This window comes from Callospermophilus lateralis, chromosome 7, assembly GCF_048772815.1.
Source record: "Callospermophilus lateralis isolate mCalLat2 chromosome 7, mCalLat2.hap1, whole genome shotgun sequence".
NCBI lineage: Eukaryota > Metazoa > Chordata > Mammalia > Rodentia > Sciuridae > Callospermophilus > Callospermophilus lateralis.
Window position 1 is genome coordinate 56,977,481 of NC_135311.1, and position 26,728 is coordinate 57,004,208.

The 26,728-nt window shown below is 36.0% G+C and overlaps 1 pseudogene; it reads left to right on the forward strand.

Annotated features, from left to right (window-relative positions):
* The first annotated feature begins 3,075 nt into the window (after positions 1–3,075).
* Positions 3,076–21,631, forward strand: LOC143404318 (large ribosomal subunit protein eL19 pseudogene; annotated as a pseudogene).
* The last annotated feature ends 5,097 nt before the right edge of the window (positions 21,632–26,728 follow it).

A 26,728-nucleotide genomic window follows, 5' to 3' on the forward strand; every position in this document is an offset into this window, starting at 1 on the left:
CTTTTAAAAAAATAAATGACAGCAGAATGCATTACAATTCTTATTATACGTATACAGCATAATTTTTCATATCTCTGGTTGTATATAAAGCATGTTGACACCAATTCATGTCTTCATACATGTACTTTGGATAATGATGTCCATCACATTCCCCATCCTTGTTAATCCCTTGCCCCTTCCCTTTCCCTCCCACCCCTCTGCCCTATCTAGAATTCATCTATTTCTAGAAGATCTTACTGCATTTTTCCAACAGATCCTAGGGTAGGTAGGGCAGGAATTGTGAGTTTTTCTGTCATTTCCATTCTAGGAGGTGTCTGAACCAGCTTGGTATTCCTCGACCCTCTCAGGAGCTGCAGGTATCTAAGGAGAGGCCTGGGCACTCTGCTTCCCTAGGAAGGCCTCACACTTCTCCGTTTCTCATCGTGGTCCACCCCTCTGTCCCGTAAACCCTTACCAAAGACCCTCAGATCACTTCTTGTTTTGCATTCTCCATGTCAGCCCCAGGACAACCAGAACTTTGGAAGGTCCCATTCCAGCTCATGGGCAGATCTCTTCCTGAGAAGCTGCCTACATCAACCTCTCTCACTCTGATATGTGTGTCCTCTCTGCCTCAAAGAAACAGAATATAACAGCAAATGATGCACACACTCACCCCTGACAGGCAGAGTTGGGGCTAGAAGCTGGGCCCATTGAGAGTCCTTGGGGGCGTTTCCAGGAAGGTCTCCTGGAGCAAGGTCCCTGAGCTGTGCCAATGGCAGATGTTGCTTTACCATGCAAGACATGGCTTGCAGCCTTCTTGCTTAGGTAGCTGGATTATTCTTCCATTTTTATTTTTAGAGCCAGAGTAGAGATGATCAATGTAATTTCAATGCTCTTATCATAAACCTCCATGTTAATATTTCCCCTTTAAATTAAGTATTTATGAGTCCTTTAAGAACCACCTGGATAGTCTATCTTGAGGTCCCAAAGTCATTTAGCTATAAATTATCAAACATTCTCTTAGACCTTTTTCCTTGGTCTGGACTTGATTATTTCCAATGATCATAAATGCCCCTCTAATATTCCAGACATGCACTGTTATAATCACGCTATCAGCCAGAATTGAAACAGGGTACCGAGTCACCCATGTGTCCCCAGCCCAGTGCTGAGAGGTGTAACGACCTTCACACCTTTTATTGTACAGGAGAGAGGGTGAGTAGGATGCTGTGTGAGGGGTCGGACCTCATTGGGTATCTCTGTCTTACCTTCTGGAAACATGTGCTGGCCTCTCATCGAACTCCGTGAGCAGGGTCTGGTGATAACTCTGAAGCCAGTTCCTTATAAACATATTTAAAAGTGGTATGTAGCATGGTCCTAAAAGCAATGTGGGGTCCTCCTTACCTTCTTGGTTAATTTGTTGGATGACATTTGCAAGCTGCATAAATTCCTGGTACCATTGGAATAAAACCAATGGTTCTGGTAGCTAAAGAAACAAAATTATATTAAAAATACCTTTGGGCTGAGGTTGTGGCTCAGAGGTAGAGTGTTTGCCTAGCACATGCAGGGGCCTGGGTTTGATCCTCAGCACCACATAAAAAATAATAAATAAAATAAAGGTATTGCATCCCGCTACAACCAAAAAATAAATATTTTGAAAAATCTTCTGCCTGTTTTCTTTGTTAAAGTCAACTATAAGTGAGAATTACTCAAATAATTTAGCATGTCCCCTTTAGATTAACAAAATTTTCTAAAGTCAATCTGTATTTATTGATATCATTTTCAGTATTGGGGATTGAACCTAGGACCTCAAGCATGCTATGCAAGCACTCTAGTATTGAGCTTCATCCCTGCCCATAAAATATAATATATATGTTTGGTAGAGAAGTGACTTAGAAAGCAAATCAAAATCTTGACTATAAATTATATTTATGTTAATAACAAATTAATGGATAATGAGTGAAATTCTAAACTTTAAATGAAGTTAAAGCTTTAAGCTTCATTATGGGATTTTAAAACTCTTCTATTCACATCTGCCCCCCAAATATATAATCTTCAGCTGGTTTACTGGAACAAACATAGAATAGTGAACAGAATCTATAAAATGAATCGGAAACCCATGGATTTTATGAGTAAGGGGTAAAAATATCAAAGTGCTAAAGGGCACAGATTTTACTTAGGCAAGAATGAAGATCAGCACAAGATAATATGACCTTCAAAAACATACTGTCAACGTCTCATGAAACTTTCAAACAGGCTGATTTGCCATGAATAGGTCAAAAGAAGTTCTTACAACAAATATCCACTACCAAAATGAATTTCAATGTTTCTACTGACCTACAATAAAAAATTCAGTGAATCGTTGGCTACCTGATGTCCTATAATATCTGTGGGAAGTTAAGGTGTTGCCCTGTGATCAGTTTCTATCTTCACCACTCTGGGATCTGAAGCAAGTCACATCACCTCTTGGAGCTTTAGGTCAATGAGTCAGATAAAGGCTACTCTCTAACACTATTGCAAGAATTGAGCACACTTTGCCAAATGAAAGTCTTAGACATACAAAATTCCTCAACAGAATGCAAGTTTATTGTATTGGACCCAATTCATTTCCTCTCCCTGACTGACTTAACAAGGTTAAGGATGACACATTATGAGACTTCCAGTCATTCAAAGGTATCAACCTCCATTTCTCAGTTGAGGGGTCTGTAGAATGTGATTAAAGGGTTGTCAATGCTTTCCTGGGCTAACATTGTAGATCCAGCAATTTATACTTAATTTCTTTCCCTCCTGCAATTCCACTAAAATACAGTAGGCTCATAAGGACTAGGAAAATAGAGAAAACAAAAAGCAATAATTCACAAGTAGAAGAGCAGATGATTAAGTCCTGATGCAGCATTTCCAAGAGAACTGACTCTTTGTCACTCAACATGATTTTCAGAATCCTAAAGGGATGTGGACAATCACTACCAGGTCCTCTGATCTTGGCTTAGGTTGCAGGTGGGCCAGCTGAGAAAGCTTAGCTCTCTATAGAATCCTGTCTCCACTCCATGTACTAGGGCAATCTCCTTTCTAAAACTCTGGAAAATTTTTCTCTGGGCAATGGGATACAGAGGCTCTCTGAATCGAGGCAATGCCAAACGTAAGGAACGGAGAGGTAACTGTTTTCAAACGGGGATATGTTGGGTATATGCACACTGAAAGCACAGATCCTACAGTAGTAGTAACCCTGGCTTCCACAGTATTGGTACTTTATCTCTAGGCAAGGAAAAAACCCTTTCCTGGGGGACTGGGGTTGTGCCTCATGGTAGGGTACTCATCTGGCATGTGTGAGGCACTAGGTTGGATCCTCAGCACCACATAAAAATAAATAAATAAATTAAAAGTATTGTTTTCATCTACAATTTAAAAAAATGCCTTCCCAGGAGTATCACACCAGTGCCAGAACAGGGAACTAGAGACATGTAGTTAGGCATATACCAAACAGTCCACCTAGACCACTTTATAGTAAAGTTCAAAGTTTTTAAAAAGCCTTGATGTGTTCAAGTGCTTCCAAAGTGATTTCAAGTCCAAACTCATGTAACTAGACACCATGAAAGACAAAAATCAAAATGGGTGGAAAAAAGAACAAAAATGAAGTTTTAAAATGATGCTGTCAATATGCTGGCAACTAGTCAGATATGGTGAAAGAGTACTGGAAATGCAACTGATCTAAATTGAGATGTGCTCTAAATGAAAAATAGATACCAGATTTCAAAGAAAAAGAGCTGCAATACAAATACATAAATAAACAAAATACCTCATAATTTGAAAAACTAGATATTCAAAATGTTAAATGATATGTTAAAATTCACTTCACTTTATTTTTAATTTTTATGTTGCTATAGAAAATTTAGTGTTATATATGAGGGTCACATTGTATTTCTAGAGAGGTTAGAGGTCAAATAGAGAAAATAACCCTTAATGAGAAAAATCTATGAATATCCGCAATAAAAGAGTATCATATAATCATTTAAAAAATGTTATCAAAAGAATGTCAAGAGCTTTGTAATGTTTTGAACAACCAATAAAAAAAAAGAATTGAAAATCAGACTTCTTGAATATTAAAACATGATCTCACAAATGGAGTAATTTACTTATTCAAGAAGAAAAAGACAAGGAAATGTCTTAGAAAGTTTTTGAAGAAAAAAAGAACAATAAAGAAAAGGTAAGGGAACTGGAGAACAAGTATGCTCGCCATGCAAGTGCAAGACCCTGAATTTTTAATCCCCACGAGTACAAATAACAAATTTATAAATGTTTATATGTGTGTTTGTGTATGTGTACACACACACACCTCCAAAGAAGAGCTTCAAGTACAGGGTGGGAGAATGGCAATAAAAATCAAGAAAAGTGCAAATAACTAGCGTGCTCACAACTGACAGAGCTCGTGGAGTGGCCAGAATACTGGATGGAAATATATCCACATCAAAGTACATCATTATAAAATCTTAGAATAATGAGAGGGGTGATGACATAGTCTATACCAATGAAAAATATTCAATATAAAATATTTTTGCTCTTTGCATTTGATGGTAGGTTTAGGATAAAACTTTAACCTGTTGAAGGTAAAATTTCAACACATCACAGATATCGTGTGAAGAAAATTTGGACAGATCTACTAAATGCCTTCCGTTTTCCAGAGCTTGACACAGGATTGCGATTTTTGCCTTGTTGCCACTGACTCTATAAATTCCCTTGAAGAGAAAAGAAAAACAGAATGCAATATTTTACTTTAGTACAAAGGGCTAAATGCAGACATCTAGACAGAGTTGATGTATCTATTTCAATTTTTATTAGTATTTAAAAAATACAAGTTGAAGTCAAATAAATTAACATTTCCCAAATAAATATGAATAAATTTAGTTATTACAAATGGAGAGTGCTGATTTTCTTAAAATCTCTTTTTCATTAAAACAAATCAAAAGGCATTTATGTTTTTAGAGTTTTAAGAGTAAACAACATACTTGTAAACACAAGGCAGTCTTTTCGATTTCTGAAGTACACATTTTGATTATGAAAGGAATGCCATCTGGCTCCTTTTTGGCAAGACAGGACAATTCTGCTCCAAATAAATGTATTTTCCCCCAAAGTTTACGATGTCCGCAAACGATGGTTAAGTTTGCAGTGCATTTTTTATGGCAGACAAGAAGACACTATAAGAAAATGATATTTGAAAACTGATTGACTCACCTTAAAATTATTCACAACTAAGCAAAATACAGGCCAACAAATAACGACAAAAATAAGTTAAAAAGTACTATTTGTGGTTTGTGAATTACATTTAACAGGAAAACAAATAAGAAAACTATAAAAACAAACTGTGGGACTTTATTAAACATGTACTGGCAAGTTAGGCGTGATGGCATATGCCCAAGATTCCAGCTACTTGAGGGGTTGAAACAGGAATTACACAAGTTGAAGGCCAGACCAATCTAGCAAAAACCCATTTCAAAACACAATTTTAAGAAAGGGTAGATGGGGCTGGGAATGTGGCTCAAGCGGTAGCTCGCTCAGTGCGGCCCAGGTTTGATCCTCAGGACCACATACAAGAAAAGATGTTGTGTCCGCGGAAAACTAAAAATAAATAAATACTAAAATTCTCTGTCTCTCCCTCTCTCTCTCTCATTCTCTCTTTTTTAAAAAAAAAGGGTAGATGGGCTGGGGATGTGGCTCAAGCGGTAATGCGCTAGCCTGGTGTGCGCGGGGATCTGGGTTCGATCCTCAGCACTACATAAAAATAAAATTTAAAAAAAGATATTGTGTCCACCAAAAACTGAAAAATAAATATTAAAAAATATCTCTCCCCCCCCCTTTTTCTCTTCTCTCTCTCTAAAAATATGGCATGTGCAAGACCCTAAATTTAGTTCCCAGGAGTACAAACAACAAATTTATATATATTTAAATGTGTTTGTGTGTGGACACACACATCTCTAAATAAGTAAAATCATAACAAAAAAGCATATAGCAAAAGAAAAAAATTGTGATTCCAAAAAGATCTTACCTCTTGGCATTTAAGACCTTGAAATATGACAATGTGTTCACAGTATCTACATCTTTCGGGAAATCTCCATTTTCTGAACTTATGGGTGGCAGCTGCTTTTGCCATTAATGATTGTTGAAATGTTCCAAGGGAGCTGGGTCCTTACAACAGAAATGTTAGTATGTAAGAAGGGTAAAATGACAAAAACATATACCACATGGTATTGTACTTGGAATAATTTTTAGACTTTGAGATTGCTAATATATTACAAAAAGCTATTATTTTGCATTTCTAACATAAAAAAGCATCTCATTTATTGATCTCTTGTAAAACACACATTTTTTTTCTTTTTTATTTACTTATGACAGTGGAATGCATTACAATTCATATTACACATATAGAGCACAATAGTTCACATCTCTGGTCATACACAAAGTATATTCATACCAATTCGTGTCTTCATACATGTATTTTGCATGATGATGACCTTCTCATTCCACCATCATTTCTAACCCCATGTTCTCTCCCTTCCCCTCGCATCCCTCTGCTCCAGAGTCCTCCCTTGTTCCCCCTCCCTACCCCACTATGAGTCAGCCTCCTTATATCAGAGAGAACATTTGGCATTTGTTTCTTTGGGCTTGCCTAGATTCACTGAGCATTATCTTCTCCCACACCATCCATTTATCTGAAAATGCCATGATATTATTCTCTTTTATTGCTGAGTATATAGGATTTTGGAAGAACCCTGCACGTTTTTATGCAGAAATTAACAAGTTGATTCTAAAGTTTATATGAAAATGTTAAAGATATAGGAGAGCCAAAGAAATTTTAGAGAATCTAGACTGCTTGACTTTATAATTCACTGTAGAGCTACAGGATTCAAGCCAGTGTGCTTTTGGCCTAGGAAGACACATGCAAATCAACAGAATAAAATAGAATCCAAAGTAGACTCTCTTGTATTTAGTGAAGCTATTTCTTTTTTTAAAAATTCATTTTAATTTTTTTTAAAATACATGACAACACTGGAATGCATTTCAATTCTTATTACACATACAGAGCACAATTTTTTGTATCTCTGGATATAAAGCATGTTCATGTCAGTTTATGCCAGTATATATGTTCTATTTTTTGCATTATAATTCTTAATACACATATATACCACAATTTTTCATATCTCTGTTTGTATATAAGGTATGTTGACACCCATTTCAAGTCTTCATATATGTACTTTGTATAATGATGTCCATCACATTCCACCATCCTTGCTAATCCCCTTCCTCCTCTCTTTCCCTCCCACTCCTCCCTAGAATTAATCTCATCCTCCCATGCTGATCTTCCTAACTCAACTATAAGTCACCCCACTTATAGCAGAGAAAACATTTGGCATTGTTTTTTTGGAGTTGGCTGACTTCATTTAGCATTATCTTCTCCAACACCATCCATTTACCTGCAAATGCCATGATTTTGTTCTTTTATCATGCTGAGTAGTATTCCATTGTGTATAAATGCCACATTTTTTGTTTATCCATTCATCCACTGAAGAACATCTAGGTTGGCTCCACAGTTTAGCTATTGTGAATTGTGCTGCTATAAACATTGATGTGGCTGTGTCCCTGTAGTATGCTGTTTTTAAGTCCTTTGGGTAAAGTGAGAGAAGAGGAATAGCTGGATCAAATGGTGGTTCCATTCCCTGATTTCCAAGGAATCTCCATCCTGCTTTCCCAACTGGCTCCACCAATTTGCAGTCCTACCAGCAATGTATGAGTGTACCTTTTCCCCCACATCCTCGCCAACACTTGTTTTTGTTTGTCTTCATAATAGCTGCCATTCTGACTGGAGTAAGATGATATCTTAGAGTGTTTTGATTTTCATTTCTCTGCTTGCTAGAGGTGATGAGCATGTCTTCATATATTTGTTGATTGATTTTATATTCTCTTCTGAGAAGTGTCAGGTCAGGTCCTTGGCCCATTTATTGATTATTTGTTTTTTTGGTGCTTAGGTTCTTGAGTTGTTTATATACCCTAGAGATTTGTGCTCTATCTGATATGTGAGAGGTAAAAATTTGCTCCCAGGATGTAGGCTCTCTGTTCACCTCACAAATTGTTTCTTTTGCTGAGAACAAAATTTTTATTTTGAATCCATCCCATTTATTGAGTCCATCCTATTTCTTGATTCTTGTTTTTAATTCTTGTGCTATAGGGGTCTTATTAAGGAAGTTGGGGCCTAATCCCACATGATAAAGATTAGGGCCTTCTTTTTCATCTATTAGATGCAGAGTTTCTGGTTTAATTCCTAGGTCCTTGATCTATTTTGAGTTAAATTTTGTTGCATGGTGAGAGATAGGGGTTCAATTTTATTTTGTTGCATATGTATTTCCAGTTTTCTTAGCACCATTTGTTAAAGATGCTCTCTTGTCTCCAGTGCATGTATTTGTCTCCTTTGTCTACTATAAGGTAATTGAAATTTTGTGGGTTAGTCTCTGTGTCCTCTATTCTGTTCCATTGCTTTACCAGCCTGTTTTGTTGCCAATACCATGCTGTTTTTGTTACTATTGCTCTGTAGTATAGGTTAAGGTCTGGTATAGTGATATCACCTGCTTTGTTCTTCCTGCTTAGAATTGCTTTATCTATTCTGGATCCCTTATTTTTCCAGATGAATTTCATGATTGCTTTTTTTCTATTTCAATGAGGAATTCCATTGGGATTTTGATCAGAATTGTGTAAAACCTGTATTATGCTTTTAGTAATATGGTCATTTTGATAATATTAATTCTGCCTATGCATAAGCAAGGTAGATATTTCCATCTTCTAAGGTCTTCTTTTCATTTCTCTCTTTAGGTTTCTGTTGATTTCATTGTATAGTTATTTCACCTCTTTTGTTGATTCTCAAGTATCTTTTTTTTTTAGGATATTGTGAATGGAGAGTTTTCCTCATTTCCTGCTAAGAGGATTTGTGGCTGATATACAGAAATGCTTTTGATTTATGGGTGTTGACTTTATATCCTGGTACTTTGTTGAATTCATTTACTATTTCTTGAAGTTGTTTGGTGGAGTTTTTTGGTCTTCCAATTATAGAATCATATCATCAACAATTAGTGCTAGATTCAGTTCTTCCTTTCCCATATTTATTCCTGTAATTTCTTTCATCTGTCTACTTGATCTGGCCAGTGTTTCAAGAATTATCTTGAATAGAACTGGTTATAGAGGGCATCCCTGATTTGTTGCAGACTTTAGAGGAAATGCTTTTAATTGTTCTCCCTTTGGAATGATATTGGCCTGAGGCTTAGCATAGATAGCCTTTATAATGTTGAGATATGTTCCTGTTATCCCCAGTTTTTCTAGTGTTTTGAACATAAAGGGGTACTGTCTTTTATCAAATGCTTTTCTGTATCCATCAAGATGATCATATGATTCTTATCTGTAAGTCGATTGATATGATGAATTACATTTATTGATTTCTGTTTGATGAAACAACCTTACATCCCTGGGATCAATCCCACTTGATCATGGTGGACAATCTTTAGGATATGTTTTTGCATTGGATTTGCCAGAATTTTATTGAAGATTTTTGCATCTATGTTCATTAGAGATATTGGTCTGAAGGTTTCTTTCTTTGAAATGTCTTTGTCCGGTTTTGGAATCAGGGTGATATTGGTCCCATAGAATGAATTTGGACTTTTTTCTATTTCCTGAATACATTGAAGAGTGTTGGTATTAGTTCTTCTTTAAAGGTATTGTAGAACTCAGCTGTGTAGCCATCCAGTCTTGGGCTTTTCTTGATTAGTAGTCTTTCGATGGCTTCTTCTATTTCCTCACTGGATATTGGTCTGTTTAAGTTGTGTATATCTTCCTGAGTCAATCTGGGCAGATCATATGACAGAAGGAATTTATCAATGCCTTCACTATCTTCTATTTTATTAGAGGATAAGGTTTCAAGATAATTTCTAATTATCTTCTGTATTTCTGTAGGGTCTGTTGTTTTATTGCCTTTTTCATCACATATGCTAGTAATTTGAGTTCTTTCTCTTCTTCTCTTCCTTAGCATGGCTAAGGGTATGTCAATTTTATTATTTTTTTTCAAAGAACCAACTTTTAGTTTTGTCAATTGTTTCAATTGTTTCTTTTTTTTATTTCATTGATTTCAGTTCTGATTTTAATTATTTGTTGCCTCCTACTGCTTTTGTTGCTGATTTGTTCTTTTTTTTCAAGGGCTTTGAGGTGTAGTGTGAGGTCATTTATTTGTTGACTTTTTCTTCTTTTAAGGAATGAAATCCATGCAATGAATTTTCCTCTTAGTACTGCTTTCATAGTGTCCCAGAGATTTTGATATGTTATGTCTGTGTTCTCATTTACCATTAAGGATATTTTAAACTCCACCTTGTTGTCTTATATGTTCATTCAGCAATATATTGTTCAGTCTCCATGTAATGCAGAATTTTTTAATCTTTAGTTTGTTGTTTATTGCCAATTTCATTGCATTATGATCTGATAAAATGCATGGAAGTACCTCTACTCCTTTGTATTTGCTAAGCATTGCCCTGTGGCATAGTATATGGTCTATTTTTTGATGAAAATCCATGTGCTGCTGAGAAGGAATCTTATCTGCTTGATGCTGGCTGATATATTCTATTTATGTCAGTTAAGTTTAAGATATTGTGTTATTGATCTCTATAGTTTCTTTATTTACTTCTGTTTGGAAGATCTGTCTAATGGTGAGAGACGTGGGTTACAGTCACCAAAGATTATTGTGCTGGGAGGTCAGTGTGACTCTTGAACTTGAGAAGAGTTTGATAAACATAGCTGCACCATTTTTTGTGGCATATATATTTATGATTGTTATGTATTGTTGGTGTATGATTCTCTTGAACAGTATGTAGTGTCCAACTTTATCCCTTTTGATTAGCTTTGGCTGAAGTCTACTTTATTTGATATGAGTATGGAGACCTCTGCTTGCTTCCTCACTCTATGTGAGTGGTATGATTTTCCCAACCTTTCACCTTCACTCTGTGTATGTCTTTTCCTATCAAATGAGTATCCTGTAGGCATCATATTCTTGGATCTTTTTAAAAAATCCAATCTGCTAGCCTATGTCTTTTGATTGGTGAGTTTCAGCCATTAACATTTAGGGTGACTATTGAGATATTGTTTGTATTTCCAGTAATATTTGTTTATTTTTGTTACTTAACGTGACTTCATTTCCTCTTTGATTAGTTTTTCTTTTAGTGTACTACCTCCTTCTGCCAGTTATTGTTGTTGTTTTTTATTTCCTCGTCATGAAATATTTTGCCAAGGCTGTGTTTTAGTGTCAATTTTCTAGCTGTAAATTCTTTTAACTTTTGTTTATCATGGAAAGTTTTATTTCATCTTGAAATCTGAAGCTTAGTTTGGCTGGATACAAGATTCTGTTTTTTTATTGGTTGTTCAAAACATTTCAAAGCTCTTGACATATCATATTTCATACATTTGATTTAAGTGAGTTATGAACTCCCACTTTTACCCCGTATACAGATTGCAGAATCACATTGGTTACACATTCACATTTTTACATATTGCCATACTAGTAACTGTTGTATTGTGCTATCTTTCCTATCCTCTACTATCCCCCCTCCCCCTCCCCTCCCATCTTCTCTCTCTACCCCATCTACTGTAATTCATTTCTCTCCCTGATACAAGCTTCTTGGTTGGAACCCATTATCTTTCCGGTTTGAAATATGTTGTTCCAGGATCTTCTACCTCTCAGGGAATGTGTTGAAAAATCTGCCGTTATCCTAATTGGTTTACCCCTATATGTAATCTGATTCCATTCTCTTGTGGCTTTTAAAATTCTCTCCTATTTCTGTATATTGAGCATTTTCATTATAATGTGTCTTGGTATGGGTCTGTTGTGATTTTGCACATTCAGTTTCCTGTAGGCTTCTTGGATTTGGATTTCCATTTCATCCTTCATGTCTGGAAGTATTTCTGATATTATTTCATTGAATAGCTTACACATTCCATTGGTTTTGACCTCTGTGCCTTCCTCTATCCCAATGACTCTTAAATTCGGTCTTTTTATGCTATACCATATTTCTTGGGTTTTCTACTCGTGGTTTCTTATCATTTTTGCAGTGCTGTCTACATTCTTTTCAAGATGATATACTTTGTCTTCATGATGTCCTATCTTCTAAGTTGTATACTGTGCTGGTGATGCTCTCAATTGTGTTTTTAATTTGGGTCATTATTTCTTTCATTTCAAGGATTTCTGTTATATATATATATCCTCAATCTCCCTGTAGAGGTCACCTTTTGCCTCTTGGATTTGTTTATGTAGCTCATTGTCAAAGTGATCTTTCACTATCTGTATTTGTTGTCTAATGTCTTTTTTGAGATTCCAAAACATCTGAATATTGTAAATCCTGAAATCTTTCCCTGTCATTTTTTCTGCTGTTTCTAATTATTCTTCTAATGATGCATTGTCTTCAATTGTTTGTGGTATTTTCTTCCCTTGTCTTATCATGTTGCTGGTATTTCGTTCCTGCTCTGTGGGACTGGTGTGTTATTCTTTTTACCCTATAGATTTGTAGTACTCTTGTGTATTCCAAGATCCCTTCTTTGTGGGGAAACACAATGTTGACATTCCCAATATAAACAATACATCACCTATGTGTAAATTACTGCTATTAAGACATTTATAGTTAGTCTCAATGTCTAGTAATTCTAGATTCAATTATAATTTAAAATATAATCAGTAGTTTCATAGAAGATGTACATTTTCTGCTGGTGGTGGACAGAGAACTGGAGGTCAGGTATCTGATGTTATGTTAAGGGTGAAAAATGTGAGGGCAATGGATTAATAAAACTTAGGAAATTTGGAGGAGAACTCTAATCAAGAGGGTTAGTAGCAGGGGAATAGAAAGGAGATAATTTAGGGGAGACAAGTATGTGGGAAGACAGTAGAAAGCATAAAAACAAACACATATATGTGTTTAGAAAATTACAAGGAGTAAAAATAGTAAAAATTAGAAGGTTGAAAGAGAAAGAGAGGGAGGAAGAAAAATAAAAAGGAAGCAAAAAAGAGAGAGAGAGAAGTAAAAAAAGAGGGGTGGCTTATGAAATTCCTTTATATTATATTATTCTGGTGACTCAGTTCTATTTTATGCAAAGTTCTTGGTTTCACATATGTTGGGGTTGTGAGGACCAGAGGAGGAGGGGTAGAGGAGAAAGAAAGAGGATAAAATGGAAGAGAAAAAAACAAAAAACAAAACAAACAAATAACAACAAAATACTCTCAGAGTTCTCTTTTCTTTGAGAAGACTAAAGCTTTTCCTCTCTTGTCTGGCCTTCCCTAATCTTGGTCTCTCTGAGTTGCTCCTAGGTTTTACCCCCCTCCCCTCTCTTGCTTATCAGGTCTCATCTGGGGGACCTCACGCCCTCCAACTTAGGATTGCACCAAGTGGGCAGTGTCCTGGTGGCACTGCACTCCTGTTCAACTGAGAGCTGATTTTGTGCTGATAGTTTCTATACAGAGTTATTACAGCTGGGGGAGTGGATTTGGAACCCAGGTACCTGTTCAGTCACAGATCCAGCTGGTAACCACACCCCCCAAAGATGGTGAGAAAGGTCGAGTCAGTCCTTTTCCCAGTCAGGGTGTCTGGTGAGGTGGGGGAGCTGGGATGTCCTTGTGCTGTGCCTAGAATATGGTCTGGGAACCTGCGTGGGAGCAGAGCATCCTCTGGAGTTCTGCCACTCCACCGAGGTGCTGAGTTGGTGTCTCTGCTCCCCCACTTGAGAGTCGCGCCTGTGCTCAAACTGTGGGCTTTGGGACTGAAGCCTGGAGTCTGTTAAGGGCAAAAAATGTGAGGGCACAGAGGCTCTGAGTTCTGCTTGGTGTTCGCAGCTCTGGTGGATTCTGAGAAAATCCGCTGGATGGGGTCCTGTCACATGCACTGAGATGTTGTGTTCCCTCAAGGCAAGACCCCGAGCAGGAGAAGCCACCTGATAGCTTTCTCTGATTCAGGCACAGAGCAGCTTGAAGCAGGATCTCCTCTACTCTGCCACCTTGTATCCCAGTCAACCGATTTCTGTCAGAGATGCCAAAGTAATTCCGTGGTCTTTCAATAAATGGTGCTGAAATAACAGATATCTATAATGTGAGGGATGAACATCAAACCTTATTTCAGCCAAATATAAAATGAACAGGAACCACACACCTAAACATACAACCTAACTATCCGTCTTTGAATTCAGGGTTATGAAGGGCAGCTGCCTATTTTTATAAATAAAGGATATTTTGGGAACACAACAATGTTGATGTATTGTGTATAATTGCTTTTAAGGATTTTTAATTATAATGGTAGTATCGATAAAAGACTGTTCAGGTGTTGATAATTTTTGAAACTGAGGTTGTATACACAGAGTATACTGTTTGGCCTACTTTGATGCCTGCTTGAAATTTCCCATTATGAAAACTTATTTTTGTTTTTTTAGTCTACCTTCAGATCTACTCTGGGCTATCTCAAGATCATCCCCATAAGCTCCATCACTCTCCTTCCCATTTCTCTCCAGCAAGGCTCAACCAATCCTAAAGTTCCCTGAATGTCCTGTGGAAGCCAGCCATTCATTCTAACATGCTAAGCACAAATGTGACACCATGGTGGTACTCAATGAATATTAGAAAATATATATTATAAGTAAAATTATGGAAGGTTCTGTCTGCATACACCCTGAAGTTGAAACTGAACTTGCCCTTCCCTAACACTTCTATAAACATGTTAATTAGCTCCTACCTCTTCCTTTCACAGGAAGACTTTGGGGCTACAGTGTAGTTCAGTGGTAGAGTGCTTGCCTAGCATGCCTGAAGCCCTGGTTAAATATGTAACACCACAACAAATAAAATAAAAGGAAGACTGTGACATTTGAAAACTTTCTCAGCAATACACCCTGAAACTCTCTTCAAGAAAAATAAAACTCTTATCAAGGGAGGCATTATTGCCGAAAATCTGCTCTATGAACAAGGTGGCTCAATTTCTTATCATGTAATCATAAAGACAATTAATAAAACACATACCACTTTCCACAGAAAAGACCAGAATGTGTTCCCAACCTTTATCAATCCCCTGTATTCTTTACACATATGAATTATTTTTATGTGTGTAGCTCATCACCATGATGCAAGTGAATGGGAAATTTAAAAGAAAAAGCAAACCAACTACTCTCAAAGCCTCAAAGCAGAGCTATTGTCTGTGACTTGTTGTCTCAGATCAAGTGGTTCTGGCTTGATTTGAGAACCTGCACATTCTGGCCACCTACAGAGCTCTCTTTCAGATTTCTCAGTGGCTCTGAGCAAATGGCTGCACTGTCAAAGCAGTGAGATCCTGGTAGACATTAGAGATAACCAGCAATTTTGTGCAGGAACCCCCCCACACACACTTCTGTGCTTATTAAAATTACCCTTTACTTTCAAGCTCACACAAAAATATCACTTCACTCCCTCCATTGAAAATAATCATTCCTTTGGCTCTAGTTTTTGGTTATTGTATTCTGCCACTCATTAAATGGAAAGGTTCTACAAGGAGTATATCAAGTGGGAGAATTAATGAATTAATAATTTAATAATTATTTAATATATTTAAATTTATATTTATTAATTTATATATTATTAAATATATAGTTAAGAATATATTTTAGTTGTACATGGACAAAATACCTTTATTAATTTTTTTAATGTGATACTGATGATTGAACCCAGTGCCTCTATGCCACACATGTGCAAGGTAAGCACTCTACAGGTGAGCCCCAGCCCCAGCCCCAGCCCTTAAATGTGTTACTTTTATTTAGCTTTTTTTCTTTCTTTTTTTTTTTTTTTTTACTTTTATTTGGCTCCTAAAATCAACAGATTATTTATTTCTATTCTGTAAAAGTTGAGAGTCATTTTGTTATAAATGAGCTAGAAATTTACAACATGAGTTCAAAGGAGGCATGAGTTAGCAATTCTTGTACAGTTTCTGGTAAATACAGAGCTTTAACCTTCTAGTGTAAGATTCACCATCCAATGTTTTGTTTAAGTGGGTCCTAAAATATTTGTGGGTTAAGTGACAGAAATTATATAAGTAGGTGATGTGTAAATATTGTTTTCTAGTGTGAAGGACGTTTTCATGTTATTAAGGTGATATGTGAATTCTCCACACATTGTGATTAATGTGTGGAGGGAATATAAGGCCATAATTAGTATATTGAGTCCTCTTAGGAGAATGGTAAAACTAAGTTATGAAAATATGCTATAACTACAAATAATTCTCCAGCTGAACTGATACATGGTGATGCAGATAGGTTAGTTAGACTTACCATTATTCATCATGTTACTATTAAAGGAGTTAATATCTGTATTCCACAAACCAAGAGTAATTCTACTATGGATTCATAGTCTGAGTTTGTGAGGCAAAATAACATTAATGATGTGAGGCTGTGGGATGATTAGGACTGTGACTCCAATAAAACGTTGTGGTTTTGGATAAGAGTGGCCACAATTACTAGTGCTATATGATGTGGATAAATTTGTGATGAGCAATTTTTAAGGCTCTTTCAAGTAAATAGAGTTTGTTATTTGTAGTATTTGGTGATTCTCCATAGGAGTTATATTAGAAATGGATAGGGTATACATTGTATTAGTGGATTTGAAATTATAGTAGTGCTTATTCTACTATAGCCTCCTAGTCTTGGTAACACAGCTTCAAGGTCTGTAGATCCAGGAACTGTGGCTTCTATGTGTGCTTTTGGTTACCAGAAGCAAGGTCTTTAAAGGGATATTTTTACTGTGAATGCTATTATATTTGCCAATCATAGAAGGCCTTTATATAAGGAGATTGGTAATTCGGTAGTAGGTTATTGAAAAAAAATTGAATGAACCTGTAGATTGTTGAACATAGAATAATGCTATCAGTACAGGTAAAGAGACAATCATCATATAGAACAGGAAATAAAATATTGCACTTAATTATTCAGCTTGGTTTCCTCACTGGGTGATAATAATTAGAGTTGGAATTAGAGTCACCTCAAAAAGAATATAGACTAGAACTAGTTTTCTGACAGTAAATGCCATGACTAAGCATATTTGTAGAAAATTAATATGTAGATATGTATTTTTTTTCTATATCTGTTGTTTTAGAAAGATGGTACTTACTGTAATTGCTTGGAGAAAGAGTTGGGTTGTTAATTTTAAAAGCGGTGCTCATAGTGAGTTAGAAAAAGAAATGAAAAATTTAAGCTATTTTTGCCAAATTGGTTTAAGAGAAATAAGTTGTTGAAACTAATTGGTAGCCTATATAGTGATTCAGTTTATAGAATTTTTAGAATATCATCTTACTGATTCAAATGTAATTATGGGTATGATAATTTTCAGCATTGGAGGAAGCTTAAGTTTACATGTGGTCTATGCTGTATGTGTTACACACTGTTCAGTAATGCTAGGCCCACAGCAGCTTCACAGAATGCAAGTGTTGATGAAATGATTGGTATAAAGGTGGCTAAAGATAAGGGATAAAATTATGAGAGTCCTACTGGGTATAGTGGCTCATGCCTATAATCCTAGCAACTCAGGAAGCTGAGGATGGAGAAGCAAAAATTTAAGACCAGACTCAGCAATTTAGCAAGTCCTAAGCAATTTAGTAATACTGTCTCAAAATAAAAAATTATAAGGTCTTGGGGATGTAACTCTGTGGTAGAGCACCACTGGGTCTCATTCCCAGTACCAAAAATGAATAAATATATAAATAAAATTATGAGAGTTCCTAGAATAAACAATGATAATATTATGCCTTTTAACATAGTTTGAACCTTTAGGAAGTTGCATATAATCTAAAGCATTTTATTCAAGTATTGCTAATAACACTATGATAAGAAAAATAGGGATAATAAGTAGATTAACTATGAACCTGCTGTTAGGAAGAGAAGTTGAACATTGGATTATAAAATGTTAGGCCGTTACCTGGCTCAGTCATTTTAACAAGCCCTTTTTGGAGTCAGGGCATATAGTTATGTATTAGATTGTAGATTATACCAGCCATTAAATTCAGGGTGCTCTTACAAGCAGGCCTTATGTCTCTTGTTCTGTTGTACTAGGAGAAATATTGGATTCATATAAACCAACATGGGTTGTTCTGATCTAACCTCAGATTATGTAGGACTTTACTCATTGAACAAATGGATCATTAATGATGGTTACGCCATCCAACATCCAGGTTGTAAATCCTGTTGCCAATATGGACTCTAGAATAGTATTGCACTATTGACTCTAGAGAAACTTATTTTTTCAATCAAATGTTTGGATCAACTAATGATTGTGTTACTTCAGCTGGTATGATCTAAGTTTTAATCATCAGAGGTTGTATTCTGCTCAAATGTCACCCCAACTGAAAGTTTTCAATAGGTTCAGCATTATTTCTTATAATTAGGTTAAGATTTGTTTAAGTGGACTTAAATTAAGTACCATGAGGGTCTTCTCATCTTATTTTTATATCCCTATCTTTTCATGGAGAGGTCAATTTCACTGAAATTAAGACAGTATGGTCATACAAGTCAATATTTAAAGAACAAATGATTGTGTGAACTTTGCACCATCAGGATACTGTAGTTGTTAATAATATGTCACTGAGAAGTCATGACTGATGCAAAGTATGCTATAGGTGATGATTTTGGTAAACAGGAGGGATTTGTGTTTGTCAGATCCTTTTACTCTTTAGAATCTTTTCTTAGGAACATTCCTGTGTTAGGTTAGTGATTATTTGAATAAACAGTCAACAGATTAATCTGTTTTTATTTAGATCTAGCTATTAATATATAGCCATTCTTGTGTAATTTTATGACAGGACAATTTATTTCTTGTTACTTATATTAACATGATTTCTTCTACTTATACATAGATTAATCTAGAAAAATGTTAGATGTTTATGGAAATAATGGGAAACTATTAGAATTTGTTGCACTTGAATGCTTTCTTAATTGGTGGACTGTTTTTAAGCCAACAATGAAAATTTAATAACTTACCCTATGAAGGACTGTTTTCCATTTTTAAAAAGCTGTCACTCTTTGGATTAACATTTAAATTGATATCATTATAAAAATTTTTGTTGGGGTACTTGTGACGCTCACCTGTGATCCTAGCAACTTGGGAGACCGAGCTAGAGGAATGTGATTTCAAAGCCAAACTGGGCAACATATAAAGACCCTATCTCCAAAAAAAAAAAAAAAAAAAAAAAAGATTAAAATTCCTTTAGGTCAGTTTAAAGTGGAACTTCAATTCTATTCTGGATAACTAGATATCACCATACAGGACTAGTTTGTCACTTTTATTCAGGGGTCTCACTGCATTGCTTCAAAGATGTATTTGTTCTGATAATTGTCCACAAATACCTTGTTCAGTGTTCAGTGTTCATAGCTGAAGTTCTCCCTGTAAATTTATTCTAGTTAATTCATTATTCAATGTGCATAAGAAATTGGCTTTGAAATTTTTTTAACTTTAAACTATTCTTTCATCTTTCCCTTAATAATATTTTTCCTATGGTGCCTCAAGAAAATTGTATGTCTTATGCTTTTAGTTGTGAGTAAATGTCTTCCTCAAAGATTCATCTAATACTAGATGATGATAGAAATTACCATCAAATTGTATTTGAAATTTGCTGATATTTCCTAATTCTGTACAAGTTGTGTTTAATATATGACTAGTATTAAACCAACTTTAGGATTTTCTTAAATTCCTAATGTTGGTTTGAGGCAGAGAAAATTAAAACCAAGTCTAATCTATTAGTACACAATAGAATGTGCAGATTTGGGTTCCATCTGACTGTCCCCAGACATAGCTTCATCCCAACATGCACACAAACTTATGACAGAAAACAAATTTGCCATTAAATGAAGAATTAACATCTTTCTTTTAGAGAGAACCCCACACTGCTAGGAAATCATGAGCTAAGAGTCCTAATGAGGCTGAAGTAATGAAGAGCAGAAGCACCTCAGGTAAGCCATGAACATTCCCTGATGTTGAAGTCTCTCTTGTGGAGTGAGGGAACTAGACTGGGAGGTACTGTCTCCTCATGGCTGGCTCATCTGCCAAAAAGAGGGACTTTTCTAAATAATTGACAACTGTGAAAATGAAGTTGTGAAAAGCTTATTATTGTAAGTGTTGAAATTCAGAAACAAAATACAGTATTATAATATTTAGAGATACTATTTTTTTCTGTTAGAAGGTATTGAGTTGAGATAGTCATATTTGCCTATTATCTACCTCTGATGTTGAATCATCAAACACAATTTGTATAGCAGGAATTTAAGACTGACAGCTGGGTATACACAGGTGAGTTATCTTAGTTTTGAAGCATGGAGATTAGAAATCCACTTTTTAAGCAGATCTTTCAGGGGTCTCCTATACTCACTAAACTTTGAGAACCATTGGTTTTGACATCTGATCTCAAAGACTTGATTTGTTAAGGGCCACACTTATCTTGCCCAATATTTCTCCCTAAAGTAATAATTTTTAGGTGGTGCACATATGTAATCCCAGCTACTCAGGAGGCTGTGGGTGGAGAATCGGGTTCAAGGGCAGCCTGGGCAACTTAGCGAGATCCCAATATTAAAAAAAAAAAAAAAAGTCAGGCATGGTGGCACCAGTAGTCTCAGCTTCTTGGAGCCTGAGGATGGAAGATTGTTTGAATCCACAAGTTCAAGACTAGCCTGGGCAATATGAAGAGACCCTGACTCAAACCGAAACAATCCTCAAAACATTTTTTAGTATAAAACAAACAAACAAACAAACAAAAACAAATGGCAGACCAGATTTCGCCTATGTAATTTGTATCACATTTTATTTAAATACACACACACACACACACACACACACACACACACACACACATATATATATATATAATGTACACATATATGTATATATAACATGTTACAAGTATTTAATGCTTAAATCTTAGATATATTATGAAAAATTTCAAACTATATTGGGCTCTTTTCTTTCACAGCTACAGGAGGAGCCAGGAAGATGCTCGGGCTTCAGGAGAGGTGCCTCCAGTTTCCCCTGCTGTGGCAAAAGAAGCTTTGGTTGGATCCCAATGAAACCAATAAAATCTCCAATACCAACTCTCATCAGCAGATCTGGAAGCTGATCAAAGATAGCTGATCATCCACAAAACCAGTGATTGTCCATTCTGGGGCTCCATGCCAGAAAAATTCCTTGGCTCCCCAGAGACACAGGCATGTGAGCATAGGTAAGCAGAAGAGTACAGCTAATGCTCCAAGCAGGAGAAGGTCACCTGGGTGCAGAGGATGTGAATTCTGTGTAGGCTGCTCAGAGATACCATGAATTTAAGATTGACCACCACATGTATCACAGCCTCTACCTGAAGGTAAAGGGCAATGTGTTCAAAAACAAGTGAATCCTCATGGAACATATTCTCAAACTGAAGGCAGATAATGCCAACAAGAAGCTTCTGGCTGACCAGTCTGAGACCAAGGAGGAACACAAGCTCTGTGAGGAGCATTCCAGGCCAAAGAGGAGGACATCAAGATTCTTTCCAAGGAGGAAGAGACCAAGAAATTAGGCTCCCCACTTGTGTCTGTACATAGTGGCCTTGATGATTACATAGATATTCCTTGAAACAAAACAAGCTTTATCTGTTAAAAAAAAACTATATTGTACCACAATTTTAGAAATTAAAAGTTTTATAAATCATCATTTTCACAATAAAAGAAACACAGTTAGTCTGCTCTTTGAATTGTGAGGCTTGAAGAAGCCATGTTACTTGTTTTAAAACCAGTAATAGTTCATCACTCTTCAAATATTTTTGCTCTGTTCTACATACTTTAATTTTTTTAATCTTTAACACCATTCTGAACTTCTTTCACCATTACATACAATGTTCAAATGATAAGCATTGAATTTTATTGGAAATGTATAATTTTCTTGTTGAAGCCCATGTCCTGAAAGATTATGGACATATTTAAAAAGCTAAATACTGAAATGTGATGAAACCATATTATTCAGAAAGAACTTTGGCTGATATAGAAAATATTAGAAAATGAGCTGTCAATTATCATTTGGAAAAAAAAAACAACTATGCTTAACAGAGGACAACTGTTTTGTCTTAAGTCAAGCTCTTTTTTTCACCCATATAGTTTATGTGGTAAAAATTTTATTTTAACCATTGTAGTTAGAAATACTATTTCTATACTTAAGCAATTAGCTCCAGTCTAGAAAATGAAGTTGCTTCTGGCTAATTCTATTAGTTTGACAACTGGAATTTGTTGAAGATGAACTAAAAGAGGCTGATTTTTCATTATGAGGATGAAAAATCAATGGAAATTTAAATCATCACACTGTCTTTATAAGTTCCAAAACACAAAATGTAGTGATGTGCATAATGAGCTCAGGAGGCTTAGAGAACATCATGGCCTGTTTGGGCCACAATATTTTCTGCACTCAGAAAGCAGTTCAAGAATTTGAAGATGAGCAAGATCTAGACATCTTCTGAATTCTTTTTTTCAAGAGCACCTTGGGTCATGGACAAGAATTTAGACAAGTGCCTTTCTTTCTTTCTTACTTTTTTTTTTTTTTTTTTTGGTACTGGGAACTGAACCCAACGGTGCTTTACCACAGACCTACATCCCCAGACCTGTTTTAAATTGTCCATGCTGCCCTTGAACTTGAGATTCTCCTACTTCACTGGGATTACAAATGTGTGTCACTGTACCTGGTGTATGTCATTTTTTTAAAAAACCAAACTTGATTCGCATTTAATTAAATGGCCAAGTTTGAGTTCATAGATGCATAACCTTGTAGATCAACTAGGAGTTCATTTGAGTTTGTTGAGTGAGATGAAAAGTGCTCAGAACAGTACCTGACCTAATAAATTCTCAGTACACTTTTCCATCACCTTGTTAAGATTAACATTTCTTATTGAGTACTATATATCATGGGATAGTGGAACTGTGCACCTTGACACTTGTCTGACAGTTTTGCCACTGGCCATGTTCACAGCCCACAATCCTCTTCCCTCCCACCTGGTCCTTCTCCCACATCCTTGGGCAGTGGTTTGCAGACAAGTGCACACCAGCATCACTTGCAGGTTCATCATCTCATCTGACTTCCTTCTTCACTTGGGGCTGCTGGCCTCTGTTCCCTGGTTCCCAGGCACTGCTCCTGTGATTTACGGTCCTGGGCCCTTCTCCACATTGATGAAGGGAGCTGAGCCACTGTGGTTGGATGGAAAACACCAGAACATATTTACAGTCCTGCAGAACTTCTAGCACCATGAAGAGTGCAGGCTCTGCAGCCAGCTGCCTGGGTGCTGGCTCAGCTCCTGCTCCAGTTCTGCCCTGGGCAAGTCCATTGCACTAGCCCCTCCTGCCTTCCTCTGTCATGGCAGACTCCTATATGGTGCTCTGTTGGCATGTGGTCTTAATAATCTACTAAGGAAAAAAACTTAAAATTACCTGATATTAATAAGCAGTCAAAATTAAAAATTTTAACTTATCTTTTTTTTAATATTCCTTATTAGGAGCCTTAGATCTTGGGATAGTAAAATAAATGGAAGCTAGCTGGGTGCAAATTCTGACAGACTGACTCATTGGGAGCACAATTTGGAGCACATTATTGAACTAAGATCAGTCTGTTAGGCTATGGGATTAATACTACCTACTTCATATCACATAGTTGTTACATGAAGTAAATAAGATAAATGGAATTAAGCACTTTGCATAATGCCCTGCATGGAATAAATAGGAGTTACTAAACTTCAGTGCAGTGGTTTTTAGACCTTATGGTTACTGATACCAGATTGCAGATCAAAGTTATCATATAGGGCTCTATTCTTATAAATACATGGAAATTTAGCTCTACTAGTATCTAGAACTGCAGTAGTAATAGTTTTTTTTAATCACTTTTTATGAACTCTTGCAACAAAAAAATTTAGAAAAAAAGTGAACAAAATAGTTAAATTAAAAAAGTATATTGACATGTGTGCATAATGAGATAAAGGCAGACCACAGTCAAAAAAATTTAGAAAATTCCTAATGAATTTCAGAAGTCTATTTTGACCCCTGTTGAGCAGTTAGTGAGTAAAGAACTTTCACTGTGGTAACACACCCCTCACTTGGCTTTGTTTCATGGAAGAATTTCCAGTCTGTTATTTTAGTGTTGTGCTATTATGTATTAGATAAACTAGTTTTCCTGGTTGGTTTTCTATTTGTAACATTCAATTGATAATCAACCCAGATTTGTACACAAGAGTTGGGACTTTTAAAATTATTACAATGCTTTTTTGTATATACACAGCAAAGAGGCTATTTTCCAAATGATGCTATTTTGTTAAAATCATGAATGAGATGCTGCCAATTTGACTGGCTTGGTAAGAAGGTCATCTTTTGCTTTCAGGATGTCCTCTTGTAGGTCACAATTTGCTAAGTGTTTTTTTTTTTAACATGTATGGTGTTGAATTTTATTGAATATTCTTTAACATATCCACAGTACCAGTATCTTGATGTGATGCTTCCTCTTTATCAGTGTTGTCCAATAGACCTTTCTGCCATGACAAAAATGTACAGTATTTGCACTGCACTGTCAGGTATGATAGCCACCAGCCCATGAGCCCATGTGGTTACTGAGCTCTTGAAATGAGTGGTGGGACTGAGATACTGAAATTTGATCTTGTAAAATTTTAATTAATTTAAATAGTCATACAAGGGCTTTGGTTTCTGTATTGGATGATTAATATGTAGGTTAGCAGAAGACATTTTAATTGGTGTTTATTATAATTTTCTTTTCCTGATCTTTTTCCTTACCTCCCTTCATTTCTTCGTATTTTCCTTCCTTCCATTCCTTTTTCCTCCCTCTCTCCCTCCCTCTTTCCCTTTCTCTTTCTCCCTTTCTCTCCTTCCCCCATTGCTTCCTAACTTCCTTCCTTCTCTCTAGCACTGGAGCTCAAACGCAGGGCCTCAGCATGCAAGGAAAGTGCTCTACCACTGAAACACCCCAGCCTTCAGGGGAGTTTTCAATTAAAGTCTCCTGAAAGAAAGCTGGGTGCACAAATATGATAATTACAATTTTAGAAATGGGAGGTCCATGCCTTTAATCCCAGTGGCTCAGGAGACTGAGACAGGAGGATCACAAGCTCAAAGCCAGTCTCAACAAATTAGTGAGATCCTGTCTCAAAAAATAAGGGCTCTGAATGTGGCTCAGTGGTAAAGCTCCCCAGGGTTCACTCCCCGATATCAAGGAGAGGAAAATAATTTTAGAAATGGGAAAAAACAATTTTGAAGTAATACAAGTTGCACAATTTTAGTTTTAATTTAAAATTTACATCGATTGTCAGACTTTATTTATAGGGAAATTCTGCTATTCATTCCTGGAAAACCAAGGTACTTGGTTTAAACTTTCTTTCTTTCCTTCTTTCTTTCTTTCTTTTTTTCTTTCTTTCTTCCTTCCTTCCTTCCTTCCTTCCTTCCTTCCTTCCTTCCTTCCTTCCTTTCTTTCTTTTTTGGTGGTCTTTTCTTTGCATTGTAGTTTTACACTGGTTTCCAGATTATGGCCTTTTTTTTTTAATCTTGTCCAAGTCTAGCTTCACTGTCCTCAACTCCATATTCACAATAGTTCACTAAAATCCTATAGTTCTTTAGCATTTCTTGAACAAATCCTTAGTGTTTTGCCACCATGGCTAATAGGTATATCTGCATTCTTCTCAAATTACGTTATAACATTCAGTTTGTCATTTTCTGGTAAAACCCTAGCTCTTTTGCCTTATAAGATTCTGTATTCTCAGTTTCAGGGCTTTCTGAGGGTCAGGAGCTACATGGGCTGTTAGAATGTGCTAGACCTTAGTGGAGGATTCTGGAGGAAGACCCCTGGTCTATCGTGGCTGCTTTCATTGAAGCTCTGATTACCTTAACTTCTCCTCACACCCAGCCCCAAGATAATAATTCAAAGAGAAGAAAAGGAAATGGAGGAGCACAGACCCTGGTAATCCATAAATGTTCACTTCCAATAATTCTGAAGTTTGAGCATTTCTTATAAAATCTTCATTTCTTATAATCTGTGCAGTGAGAAAAACAAACAAACGGCCATGAAATACTACCAGGATGGACAAAGAAGTGTACGCCCAGACAACCAACCATCTGGTGCTTTGAGAAATAGTTCTGAATCTGCATACACACATGCACATTTTGTTCATGGAACATGGTACAACTGGCACGCACTGTTTTATAAACTTTCTCTTTGAAAGTTTCAGATTGTTATAACACTTGAACCGATTTTCTCCCCTTGGTATATAATCAGGGAGAAACCAACCAAACAAGTGGAAAAGACTCATCACCTTTGCATTTTTAAGTAAAAAGATAATATTTTATAGTTATTCATGGGGCATGTAATGATAATTTAGTACATTTATACAATGTGTAATGACCAAAATCAGGGGTCTTACTATTTTCATCCCCCAATAAACTCAACAACTTTTTAAAATACTAATTGCATTTGTTGACCATATCATTGTTATAATTAATAATAAATATTTATGAAATTCCCATATATTAGATAGGCTTATAGCTATTCATAAATTATTTTTGAGTCTGATTATTTAATACCCTCTTAAATAATAGAAATCAAAGAAAAAAAATCCCAAAAGAAATTGGAAAATACTTCAAACTTAATGACAATATATAGAAATATATACTAAAATTTGCAGCTAAAGTGGTACTTACAGGA